This window comes from Callorhinus ursinus, unplaced genomic scaffold, assembly GCF_003265705.2.
Source record: "Callorhinus ursinus isolate GAN/ISIS: 27379988/994484 unplaced genomic scaffold, GSC_fseal_2.0 scaffold8, whole genome shotgun sequence".
In the NCBI taxonomy this organism is placed as follows: Eukaryota; Metazoa; Chordata; class Mammalia; order Carnivora; family Otariidae; genus Callorhinus; species Callorhinus ursinus.
In genome coordinates, this window is record NW_027397070.1 from 30,886,802 (window position 1) to 30,900,169 (window position 13,368).

At 42.8% G+C, this 13,368-nt stretch overlaps 1 long non-coding RNA gene across 1 annotated transcript in view; it reads left to right on the plus strand.

The window, feature by feature from the left end:
- The window catches only part of LOC112821896 (uncharacterized), a 23,411-nt gene extending 10,248 nt beyond the window's left edge, over positions 1-13,163 (plus strand). The window contains exons 2-3 of the long non-coding RNA XR_012378868.1: positions 11,600-11,649; positions 12,495-13,163. This is a non-coding gene — a long non-coding RNA (uncharacterized lncRNA). The remainder of the gene's footprint in view (positions 1-11,599; positions 11,650-12,494) is intronic.
- Positions 13,164-13,368: the final 205 nt, after the last annotated feature.

Consider the following 13,368-nt stretch of genomic DNA (forward strand, 5'->3'; position numbering starts at 1 on the left):
ATCCCAAAGATTTTGAACAGTTGTGTTTTCATTTTCATTGGTTTCCATGAATTTTTTTAATTCTTCTTTAATTTCCTGGTTGACCCATTCATTCTTTAGTAGGATGCTCTTTAGCCTCCATGTATATGAGTTCTTTCCGACTTTCCTCTTGTGATTGAGTTCTAGTTTCAAAGCACTGTGGTCTGAAAATATGCAGGGAATGATCCCAATCTTTTGGTAGTGGTTGAGACCTGATTTGTGACCTAGGATGTGATCTATTCTGGAGAATGTTCCATGGGCACTAGAGAAGAATGTGTATTCCGTTGCTTTGGGATGGAATGTTCTGAATATGTCTGTGAAGTCCATTTGGTCCAGTGTGTCATTTAAAGTCTTTATTTCCTTGTTGATCTTTTGCTTAGATGATCTGTCCATTTCAGTCAGGGGGTGTTAAAGTCCCCCACTATTATTGTATTGTTGTCAATGTGTTTCTTTGCTTTTGTTATTAATTGCCTTATAAAATTGGCTGCTCCCATGTTAGGGGCATAGATATTTACAATTGTTAGATCTTCTTGTTGGATAGACCCTTTCAGTAGGATATAGTGTCCTTCTTCATCTCTTATTACAGTCTTTGTTTTAAAATCTAATTTGTCTGATAGAAGGATTGCCACCCCAGCTTTCTTTTGGTGTCCATTAGCATGGTAAATGGTTTTCCCCCCCTCACTTTCAATGTGGGGGTGTCTTTGGGTCTAAAATGAGTCTCTTGCAGACAGCATATCGATGGGTCTTGTTTTTTAATCCAATCTGATAGCCTGTGTCTTTTGATTGGGGCATTTAGCCCATTTACATTCAGGGTAACTTTTGAAAGATATGAATTTAGTGCCATTGTATTGCCTGTAAGGTGACTGTTACTGTATATTGTCTGTGTTCCTTTCTGATCTGTGCTTTTAGGCTCTCTCTTTGCTTAGGGGACCCCTTTCAATATTTCTTGGAGGGCTAGTTTTGTGTTTGCAAATTCCTTTAGTTTTTGTTTGTCCTGGAAGCTTTTTATCTCTCCTTCAATTTTCAATGACAGCCTAGCTGGATATAGTATTCTTGGCTGCACATTTTTCTCGTTTAGTGCTCTGAAGGTATCATGCCAGTCCTTTCTGGCCTGCCAGGTCTCTGTGGCTAGGTCTGTTGCCAATCTAATGTTTCTACCATTGTAGGTTACATCTCTCTTCTCCCGAGCTGCTTTCAGTATTTTCTCCTTTTCTCTGAGACTCATAGGCTTTACTATTAGATGTCGGGGTGTTGACCTATTTTTATTGATTTTGAGAGAGGTTCTCTGTAAGGAGGCCCCTTTCAAAGGGAACCCTGTTTCCAAGACAATGACTGTTGCCATCCTATTAGTTGTATAGTGGAGAAACCATTTGTCCTCCTAGCCAATCGTATTTAAAGACCACCTTTGTTCACTGAGGGAAAGAGGCAGATGTGGAATTTAGGGCTCTCTTTTAATTTGAAGGAAGGAATCACAGAGACACTTCCCCTTCATGCTCTTGTTGTGATGTTCTTTTAGCGTCTTTGCCCGGCTTGGCTCTCTGTGTGTAGTTCTCATTTTAGTCCTGATGTGTGGGCTCACGGGGATTAGCACGGGTCGGGAAGGAGGCAGGCCCTGGAGCACATCATCCACTCTGGAACTCCCTAAGCCTGGGAGAATGAAGTGGACCCTGGCTACTCCCAATATGTAACTCCCCCCTTAGTCATCTGCACTTTTATTTGATGATTAATTTTGGTGCAGAAACAGAGAGAAAGCTTAAGCAAGTACAGAACTGGGGTGCCTGGGTGGCTCAGTCAGTTAAGCTTCGGACTCTTGGTTTTGGCTCAGGTCACGATCTCAGGGTCGTGAAATCCAGCCCCATGCACAGGGCTTTGTGCCCAGTGGGGAGTCTGCTTAAAGTTCTCTCCCTCTGCCCCTCCCCCACTCATGCTCGCTCGCTCTCGCTCTCTCAAATAAATAAATCTTTAAGAAAAAGAAAGTATTGAACTAAATTTTTTCACTACTGCTTTATTTACTTATTTACTATTTAGTGGTTATTCATTAGTGATTCCATACATATCTTTATATTTTATATTACAATAAATCCAAATGTGAGAAATTTAAACAAGACATCTCTTTTGTGTTGTTTATCAGATTGGTAAGGCTTTAAAAGTTTAGGGGCGCCTGGGTGGCCCAGTCAGTTAAATTGGACTTCTGATTTCAGCTCAGGTGGTGATCTCAAGGTCGTGAGATGGAACCCCACAGCCGACCCCATACTGGGTGTGGAGCCTGCTAAAAAAGCTTGGGAGTACAAGTGTTAGCAGAAGTGTGAGAGGAAAAGGCAAGCTAATTTATTCAATCGTGGTGGTGGGTACAAACTGACTCAATCCTTTCAGAAGACAGTCTGGCAATATGTGTTCAAATTAAGATATGCATAATCCCTGACCCTGCAATTACCTTTCTAGGAGTTTCTCTTGCAGAAACACTTACAGGTGTGCACACAGATTATTATACAAGAATTTTATTCATTACTGTTCCTAATCAGGAGCAGTGGAAACAACCCAAATGTATACCAATAGCAGATTAAACAATCATAATTCCATACGAGGGGACACGGTGGTGGTATGGAAAAGAGAGAAGCAGCTCTCCATGTATTGACATAGATAGAAAGACGTCCACTACTGAGAGCCAAGTTTCAAAAGAAAAAAGACAAAGTAAAAAAAGCATTATGTGTGTTCTCATTTCAATTTATATGTACTATAAAGATCTATAATAGCATGCACTGAAAAAATATCTGGATGAATATAAACCAAGCAGTGTTTATCTCTGAGGTTACAGGGACTTTTACTGTTTTATGGTGTGCACTTTTTAACTTTTATTACAGCCATGTGTCACTTTTATATTATCAGAGATAACAATGATTCTTAAAATAAGAAAAAAAATATATTGATCAGAAAAAAAGTGCTGACACTCATTCTTAAAAACAATCAACACCAGAGATCTTACAATGTTTTTCTTGAAAAGCAGGATGTTCTAAACAGATCTGCACACCAGGAACTATATTTGGGGAAAGTTTTTTGTTTGTTTTTTACTGCTTTGTGGGATGCAATGCCACTGCACATGATTAAAACATGGTTTTTTCCATGGATAGGAGAAGGAGTAGCCCACTAGTTTATTTCCTAAGCTTTTAACTAGAAAACCCCACAAATTGTTTTAAGATGCTTACATGAACACAAATTAGAAAGTGACAAGCCTCTCTTTATTACGCATGAATGAGAAGGAGGAGGAGGGTGGGGGAGAAGGAGAAAAGGAGGAGGGGGTGAAAAGCATTTAGATGCTCTATTCGGGAAATGATATTCCTTTTTACCTCCATTGTTGGAGATGCATCCTGCAAGCCTTCAGCTAGAAGACGGTGCCTGTAGACTCATTCATATACCCCCTTTTCTATTTAACTCTTTGGGCACCAAGTTTTCACGAATTCGTACAACTTCTAAAACTCCGGGATGACGGTGGAAACGATTCTATTCTTATAGAATGGTTTATGGTGCCCTCTTTTGGATTTGCATTTACATTCCCAGGCCAGCGCATGACCCCCACCGCTCTGAGGTGAACATAGTAAATGTGGCCAGAACTGGGTTCCCACACAGCTAATTGTCTCTTTAGTTTGGTTTGGGACATGAGGGGGTAGGGATTCCAATTCCCACTCTTGTGTGGGAGTCCTGAAAGGGGCCAAGCTGGTGATCTATTCCAGTTTCCCATTTAGAGTGAGGAACTATAGGCGGGTGGGGCGGTAGGTGTGAAAATGTCGTTCAGTGCTGCCGAGAATAGGCAGCAAAACCCCCGTCTTCTGTCTGCTAGTCCAGTCAGCTTACCTGACTTATGCTCTTCCCATGGCTTTTTTTTTTTTTAAAGATTTTATTTATTTATTTGAGAGAGAGAATGAGATAGAGAGAGAGCATGAGAGGGGAGAGGGTCAGAGGGAGAAGCAGACTCCCCGCTGAGCAGAGAGCCCGATGCGGGACCCGATCCCGGGGCTCCAGGATCATGACCTGAGCCGAAGGCAGTGGCTTAACCAACTGAGCCACCCAGGCGCCCTCTTCCCATGGCTTTATAATGAAGGTTGTTCAAATGAAGATTTATGACTTTATTTTGGTGGGATGTCTCAGGTGTTTGATTTGAAGGATGAAATGCATACTTACCTTTCCACTCAGGCAGAGTCTAGCTAGTCTTCCCATTAGTGTATTGGGCTCAGTCTTTGCCCACCAAGCCCTGGCTTCCTTCCTGGGATAGGTCATGGCTTTACCTGCTGGGCTGCCTGAGGCTTCCGCCCGTCTAAGGCTGCTGCCCGGGCTGCCATCGTTGGCCTGGATCACGGGGCCATTGCATCAATGCCCGTCTGTCTTCAGCCTAGGAGATGAAATCTGAGCGGCTCTTGGGGGCAGTCAGTCCAGTCCTCCTACCTCCTAGAAAAGCAACAGACTTTGTCGCCTGGACCTGAGGGGCAACATCGAAGCTGGGAGGTGATGGCCAAAGCACCTGGGCGGTAGGGGGCAGGAGCTTATGGCTTTGGGGTCTACACCCTCAGAGGCAGGAAGCCGGAGGCCTCTGCACTCTGGGTCCCTTTCTAGTCATTGGTTTATGAATGTCATCAACTCAAAGAGTAGGTAAGACCGTCACAACGCAATGACCCTGGAAATGCCCTGAAATTATCAGCCCATGGTGAAAAATCTATATACTAGAGATTTCCTCAAGTTGGACAACATCCTAAGATTCACATATTTCCAACAAGTTGTAAAACCAAAATAAAGTGCTACACCATTAATATTAAAAGCACATTTTTAATCAGTCATGGTAGAGGAAAGAATGAATTCGCTCTGGGCTCTCTTTAGCAAATGATATTACAACATTGTTGATCTATGAAAAGGCAATCAAAGAGCATGCAGCTAAAAAATAGGGGGGGAAAGGACTAGAGAGGCACATCAGGCTGTTAATGAATATACGATGTGGTTTTTCTGCATGTCGTAATGTTTGTGGTATTCATCACTATCTTAGATTTTTAATTCGTTTTCTTTTTTTGTGCTAAATACTCATTTTCGTACCAATATTCACACTCTTTTACTTGAAGAGGAACCCCTCCGAACTGCATACACATCATTCCTCCACAAAGCCTGGGTTAGCTTTTGCGTGCCCTTCTCGCTCTGGTTCTGGGCGGTACGTGTGTGTCCAATAGCAGCCAGGCATCATCAGCTTTACCATGATCTCCTCTGCTTCCAATTTTTCAAAGAGCTGTCACATCTGTGATCTTGGATCTAGTTTAGAGACTACGGATGACTTGTAGCTTCTCCTGGTTACTTACACTGTCTGTGCCTTAGTTTTCTCATCTTTAAAATGGGGGTAATCCCGATACCTTCTTTGTAGGATTGCTGTGAGGGTTCAGTGAATTAATATACGTAAGGTGCCTGGAATCTTGTCAGTGCAAAGCAAGCACTGGGCAAGAGATTGCTGTTATTTTATTTTCTTCTTTGCCTGTCCGGATGCATTTCACAAGATGCCATAGAACAAGACCTCAGACTGTCTTTACCCTCTTCTTCCCTCTCTCCCCTCAATATAATTATATTGGAAGTTTGGGGGATGGAAGGGAGGTTAGAAGTGGCAGGACTCATAACAAAAGGCAGCAAAATCTGCATCATATAGGAAGTCAACAGGTAAAAAAAAAAAATCAGAAATCCAGAAATCACAATGGAAGCATATTATCTACAAATACAGAGACAAATACCAGAAGAAACAGAAGAAAGATTTGAAAGCTGCAGTCTCTGAGGAGACAAGATGGGATGGAGCTGGAAATTACTGTTTTTATCATAAACTTTGGCTTTCTTAACTATGTGCATGTGCAACTTTGAGTTTTTTAAGTCTTAAATATTTTTTAAATGTTACAAACACACATATTTAGCTAAAAATACCAACTCTTGGTTAGAAGAGATGCTTTTTTTTTTCCTGATGTGATAACGATGCTCTTGGTTGCTCTTTGTAGTCATTTTAATAAGAAAAATTAATAAGCAGCAAATTGCAACAGAAAGGGAGAGGGTTTGTTTAGGTAAATTATAAGTAAGCTTTCCCTTGTGGAAGCCTTTGCTTAATTGGGCTGCAGCTGGTGCTAATTTATTCTCTTCACTGTATCTCATTTTGGTCTTGCATGTGTATTCGCGTGTGTTTATGTTTTAAGCTTCACATAATTTGAGGCTTTCATTTGATGGCACAAGTTTGGATCCAAGTGGAACTGCTCGGGAGCAGCTTATCATAAAGAAGAATTTACTTTTCGGGACAGTTGTTTTGCTGCACACCTGGGAGCTACTGATTATAATTGGGAGTACAGCTGGGAGGACCTAGGTTGGTGGTTACTCCATGATCACAGTTGATCTTATTTTCCCATTACGTTCTTCTCTTGGTTCATTCCTTCCCCCCATCCTGATCCAGTATTGAAGGCCCTGTGTGATGAGCAGGGAGGGAGCTGGGATGAAAGAAGCTCTGATTGGCTGGTTAATACACACCCCGGTTCACTGGGCATGGAAATCCATGCTTGAACCTCTATCCAGAAGAGGCAGCATTCTGGGCACAGAGTGGAGAGGCAATTGGCTTTTTTTAGTTTGAAAAATGAAGAAGACTATCTGCGCATATTTTTCTTGCGCTTACAAGTATTTCTGCCGGGTCTGCTAGGTACCGACTGCATGCCATTATCAACTAACAAGTGGCATCCATCATGGTCTCATCTCTCTGCGGCTCCCAAGAAAGAGCAATGAACAGAACATACTGTGGTTGATTTTTTTCAGTCTAGGTACAAGGAGCAGATTTCATTTCATTACTGAATTTTAAGTCAAACTTGCAGCCAAGATTAATCACTTAGGGAAGATTTTTTCCTGTTCTTTTTTCCCTGTTGATATTTTACAGAGCCAATACCTAGCTTAAAAAAGAAAATAAAAAGTAATCAGAGCCCAACTGATCCATTTTTGGATCAGCTGTTTTGTAAGGCAAAACTGGGGATTTTGAGTTTGAGACATATTAAATCATATTACAAGATACTACTAAGTTATTCTCTCTATGATGGACAAATGCAGGATCGAAAGTAACTTTGTTTAAAAACAAAGCAGTGTTGAACCTTGAAAACATGCCAGATACAAAAGGACAACTATTGTGTTATTCCATTTATATGGGGGACCTAGAATAGTACATTCATGGAGACAGAAAGGAGGGCGGTGGTTGCCGGGGGCTGGAGGAGGGAGGAATGAGGAGTTACTGTTTAATGGGTACAGTTTCTGTTCAGGATGATGAAAAAGTTCTAGAAATGGACAATGATGATCGTCACACATCATGGTAAATGTACTTAAGGCCACCGAATTCTACGCCTAAAAATGGTTAAGATGGTAACTTTTATGTAATGTATATTTTGCCCCAATTTTTAAAAATGTAAAAAAAAAGCGTTTCCTGTATAATATCAGTGTAGTCCAAATTACATAAATAGACATATGTGATTTTGTAAAACTCAGAGATAACTTATTTCTCTGTCACCCTTTGGCCGATTTTTCCATCTTGTTTTTCAATAAGAATAAGCAAGGGAACTAAAGGGAGGATAAATTTAACTTGATAAATACTGCCGATTATTGGCCTAATGCATGGTCCTCTGGCAACATGGGGCTTATTACAGCCTAATCAACATTTAAGTTTAGGGATTATCAGTAGATTCCAAAGTGTTCTCATTCTACTGACCCTCAGCGACTGTAGATACTAAGTTTTGGATGTGCAGTAGCTCAATGTGGTCACTGCTACTCTGGCCTGATTGCAGCCGGCCTCCCCAACAGCTGCAGAAAGAATTTTCGCAATAGCTCAGCCAAAGGAGAGCGGTGGGAATTCTGTGGGATTAGAGCTGGAATTTGGAACTCCTGCATGGAGGCTGGGAGGCGGCAGATGGACATTTAAGCTATTTGTTACATAAATGTTTCCAAAGCCTAGCTAACTCTTGCCAGTGTTACTTTAGCTCAGAATAGGTTCCTTCCTGCAGCGCTAACATATAGACTAACATCTAGAAGCACCCCTTCCATAGAGGTGGGCTGGGAAGAATCAGGCGGTCACTACGCCAAGCACAACTCACATGCTCACACGTGCAACTGCAGAAGTCATCCCCGTTCCAGGACTGTGCATTTGCTCTCTGGTGAGCCACTGACTGCAAGGATAAGCATTCAGAAGATAGATAACATTTTATACTTTTCTCCCTGTGATGTATTTAAAATCACGCCCATAACCTAGAAGAATCTCTTGTTTCAATTCTTAAGATTTTCTAACTTGAGTTTAATACCTCAAGGTTAATGGAGAGCAAGTAAACTACTGTGTTTTTGTATCTTGAATGAAAACTTCATTATGATCCCTTCAGCACAGTGTCTAGGCATGCTAGGTGTCCTGTGGCAGAACCCGTGGCCAGTGCTCTTCAGTCTTCTGCGTGTATATGAATATCTTGTTCTAGGGGATAAGGTAAATGCACCTGAGCCATTCAAAGGGTATTTTAAATAGGAGAGCATTGGGGGGGGGGCGATTTAGGGAGGGCTTACAACTCAGAACCGTGTGCGGTATATTGTTCTCTGAAATAATTGGCTTTATCATCGAAACTGTTGTTGAGCAAAGAATTTTTAAATGATTGATATACCTAGAGAAGGCAAGAGGGAAATACAGTTGTTTTCTAATGTTAAGGACAAAACAGATGCAAAACGTGGAAATAGGAACAAGGCTGACTGCCTACGCTTTCTATGTCACATTGGAACACGTCCAATGGGCCCACCCAAGGATCACCTAATTCTCTAGAGGTGGGCTGTGCACCTTTGTTGGACCTGTTATTTACTATTATTTTGTGTATGTTAACTTGTGGTAAACGAAAAGCAATGCAAATGATTCTTGTGCGATAGCATACAAGTGGATTTTGCCCACAAAGAAATTATCTCTGCTTGGTAAATAGAGATAGCAACCCAAAGGTCTCAGTTTTATTGCCCTGTATAACACAAACCAATTTTGTGTGTAATTCAGTCATGTATTCTGGTGTAGCGTCTTTCAGTGACTACAAATACAAATCTAATTCTCCTATGTTCCTTTGAACCAATTTTTGCCCTTCATTAATGACATAAGAAAATCTTTAGTGTGTGCTCATTTTATTTCGTATAATGGTCATGTTTTTGACCTTGTGAAAATTATACGTTGACAATGATCTGCTTCTCAAAGAGAAAGAAGGCAAGTAACCAAAGGTTAACTGATAATGCAGGTTAGAGGCCACAGTTTTCAGTAAATATCAGAGATCAAAACGTGAGTTTCCATGAAACACCAATGTGGCTTTTCAAGATGCCCAAAGTCCAGGTGGGTTTAAAATTGCCAACAACTTGCCCAAGCACGGAACTGAGACAGTCTAAATTTACTATCAGAGGAAACTATGGTTGTGTGGGCAGAAGAAGGGGGATGCACAGGGAGGGAAAACAAAGTGAAAAGACCCTCCTGTCCAGAATTACTCTACTAATTACTACTTTATCCAGAATGTGAAGGGCCAGTTTGCTAAGAGTTACAAATGCAAACCCAAAAAGGTATGAGCTATGCTATATGCTCTCAAAAACTGGAGCCCCGTTAATAAAAATTCAGCTTCAAATATAATGGAAATGAACTTTTTATATTTAAAGCGGGGCAGGGAACGATCAATACTCCTTCTGTCTTGGAGGGTCATGATGAGATGCATCACGGCATGGCTTTCTGGTTGTGAAAGGCAAAGCTCCCTGGGCCTGAACCTGAGGGAAATAAACTGGTCTGTGTCATCAAGTACAAGAGTTTTCTTGTAGCTGCTCTAGAGGGAGGAAGTGTGTGGCCTCTGAGGGACTTAGGGAAAGTTTGGGGAAGAGGGGTCAGATTCTACAAGAGAACAGATCCTAATACTGCAAAGGCAGAACCTTCCATAAAGAGAATAGTCTTGAAGAAAAATCGTGCCCAGTATTTGACTTACGATTTTTTCCTGCTATTCTAAGAATTGCCCTCAGTCCCCTCAGCCTTTCAGTAGAAATGTTACCTTCAGCAATGGTCTTGTGTAAGGCATGCTTTGGGCACTGAAGGAAGTGGGGCTGAGCTCACACATGAGAAGTAGTGAGAAACTGAGATGGCCAGGAGGAAGAACTCAGCCTGAGAGTTAACAGGGAAAAGTCACCCCTCTCCTCTCTACCCAGCTTCCAAGAAACTTTAGAAATGGGGGACGCACACTGGATTCCCTACATTTATTTGAATTCGAAAGGGGAAGCTCAATTCATTTTTCTTACTTAAGAGAGAATGAAGCCAGGGGCGCCTGGGTGGCTCAGTTGGTTAAGCAACTGCCTTCGGCTCAGGTCATGATCCTGGAGTCCCGGGATCGAGTCCCACATCGGGCTCCTTGCTCAGCAGAGAGTCTGCTTCTCCCTCTGACCCTCTTCCCTCTCGTGCTCTCTATCTCTCATTCTCTCTCTCTCAAATAAATAAATAAAATCTTTAAAAAAGAGAGAGAGAGAGAATGAAGCCAGAATCCTAGAGAATTCAAGAATCCAGGTTATATAAATATACCTTAAAAGTCTGTAGTGAAATGGGCCATGAAAGTGGATTGAAGTCATCAACCTCCCCATTACTGTCTTGGTAATTTGCAAGTCTAGCCTGTTCTTGCCAGTTCAGAGCAAGGGTAGAGTGGGTTTTGGGGGAGCTGGCTCTTCAAGAAAAAATAATACCAAATTACTAAGGGAAGACAAAGTACAGGGCCTGAGAAGGGGCTCTTCCATCGAAAAACCCTGAAGCTGAAGCTTCGTCTCTGGTACATCAGCCTCTGGACTCAAGGACTTTTAAAGCAGAATTGAAGAAAATGAGTAAGAGTCCACCCTCTCACGTCAACATTATATTTAGGAAAGGAAAGCTTGAATCCTATCAGAGCAGCTCAACCACAAGGGTTTATGAAAGAAGATGCTGGAGCCAGGTGCTTGTGCCAGGCCACTGACTATTTTGGCTGATGCGGTGTTGCTCTAGAGATAATTTGCTTGAAAGAAGAAAAGGCTTTGCCCCACCAACACTGGCACGGCAACCACCCCTCAGAAGGAGGCTGATTAAAATGCCAGGCACCAGATGGCCCTCCTGAAGAGAGGTCACCAAATAGCCACCTCACAGAGTCGGGGTTTTCCAGGTAATGGTTGGATGAGCCCTCTCCCTTCTCCTCAGCTTTTAAAGCAGATTTGGGGATTTAGTGGTAAGCCTTTTGTTTTCACTGTTGGCCTGAAATCCACTAGTTTGGGCAGTCCCAAATCTGTCTTGTTAAAATTCTATATTTATCTTTTTCCTTGCATCAATAATAGATTTTAGGGATGTTTTCTTTGTTTCGTTTTAATTTATTTTTAGTTAGAAGAGAATACGGTGCTGGTAGCAGGCTAGAAAAGAATGAAATGCATCCATCCATACAGCTTTTTAGGAATAAATGCCTGGAAACATTCCAGATTTAGAAATTATATTGTTCTATTTTATAAGACTAATGAAAAATCCTAATGCCACATAGAAACATATCTGATGATCTCTATTTTCCAGAGCACATTTAGACACTGGATTTCATAAGATCTGCATACAAATCCCACAAGGTAGGTAGAGTGAGTATTACTTTCCCTGTCCCTCTTCTTTCCCCACCTACCGACTCGCCCTCTGTTCTCTCCCCTGCAATGTAAGGATACTAACCCTGAAATCAAGCCCGGTGAGACAGACCCCAGAACTGGTACAGCAGCCAGTGGGGTGACTCAGACGGGATCTCAGGTTTCCTGACCCTTACTTATTCCAGTCGTCTTTCCCATTGTGTCTCTAAATAAATTTCTTTCACTAATTAACTGTAGTTTCTCTCATGCCATTATTCCTTACTCCTGTTTGACCTGAGGTGGTTTCGGTGGCTCTGCAGTGACTACATCCTAGGGTCTGGATCTACCAGGAGCCAAGGGCATCTGTGTCGGGCCTCGTAGGGGTAATGGACGAATGAATGAATGAATGAATGAGCATACTGAAGGGGAGGACTGTGGTGGAGGATGGGCATGCGGACCTGTCTTTCTCAGGACACGGGGAGGATCTGCCTGCTCCCGGAGAGCTCTGTCCATCGTGCTCACGACACTCTTCTCTGGTTTTCTTCCTGTTTCCTCTGGCCATTCCTCTTGTCTTGTGTGCAGTCCCATTCTTCTCCACCCGGCCCCTAACTGTGGGAACTCCTCCAGGCCAGTCTTAGGCCCCATTTCTTTTCCTGCTCTCTCTCCCTAAAGGGGTTCAAACATGCTCTCTCCTTCAAATGTCATCTACAGGCCAATAACTCCCAAATCCATTTCTACCCCAGACCTCTCTGAGGTCTGACCCTTAAATCCAACCATGCATTTAATATTTCTACTAGGATGTCTCAAATTCCCAACCCACCCCGGATAGAACTCAGGATTTTCTCTCCTCCCCCCAGATGGATTCTCTGCAAGACTTCGCTACCATACCTCCCACTGCACAAGTCAGGAACCCGGAAGTCATCCTTCGAAGCCCTCTCTCCATCACCCTCTAGAACCTATGCACTACCAAGTCCTACCAGTTTTGCCTGCTAAGTACCTGGTGGCCTTGACAGCTTCCTTCCACTCCATCAGCTCCTCTCCAGTCGAAGCTTCTGTCATCTCTCATCTGGACCTGCAATACATAACCTCCACCTGTCCCCCTGAAGTCTACTCCTGTTCTTCTTATACTCAGTCTTGATACCAGAGGCTCTTCACATCACTCATTTGATCTACCGTGCATCACTGCACCACCCCTCACTCCATGCTGCAGCCAATTTGGCTGTCTTTTAGTTCCCTTCATTAAGCCATGCTCCCCACTCCACTCCTTCCTCCTTCCCCTCTGCCCCCCTCCCCAAGCCACCGCTACCACAAGGCCCTTGCTCCTAGTGTTCTCTATGCCTGGGAATGCCTCACCCCCAATACACATGCGAATGTGCAACCGCCTGGTTACCGCCTGCTTATCTTTCTGGCCTTGTCTCCAGTATCATTTCCTCAAACCCAAGCAATATTCCTTTGCTAGACACTCACATAGAATTATGTTCCGGATAACGCATCTCAGACTTGTAATTACACTCCGTTCAGTCGACAACCCCTTACTGACCACCTACTTTGTGCCAGGCACTGTTCTAGGCACTTGAGATCCACCAGGGAACGAGACAGTCAAAAATCCCCGCTCTCATCCTGTGGTAATCATATTCCTAGGAATAACTAAATTCATTTCCGCCCACACTGTGTGTGTTCAGGGAGAGCTGGGACTGCGTCTGTTTTTGCTGACAGACATCATCAGCCCCC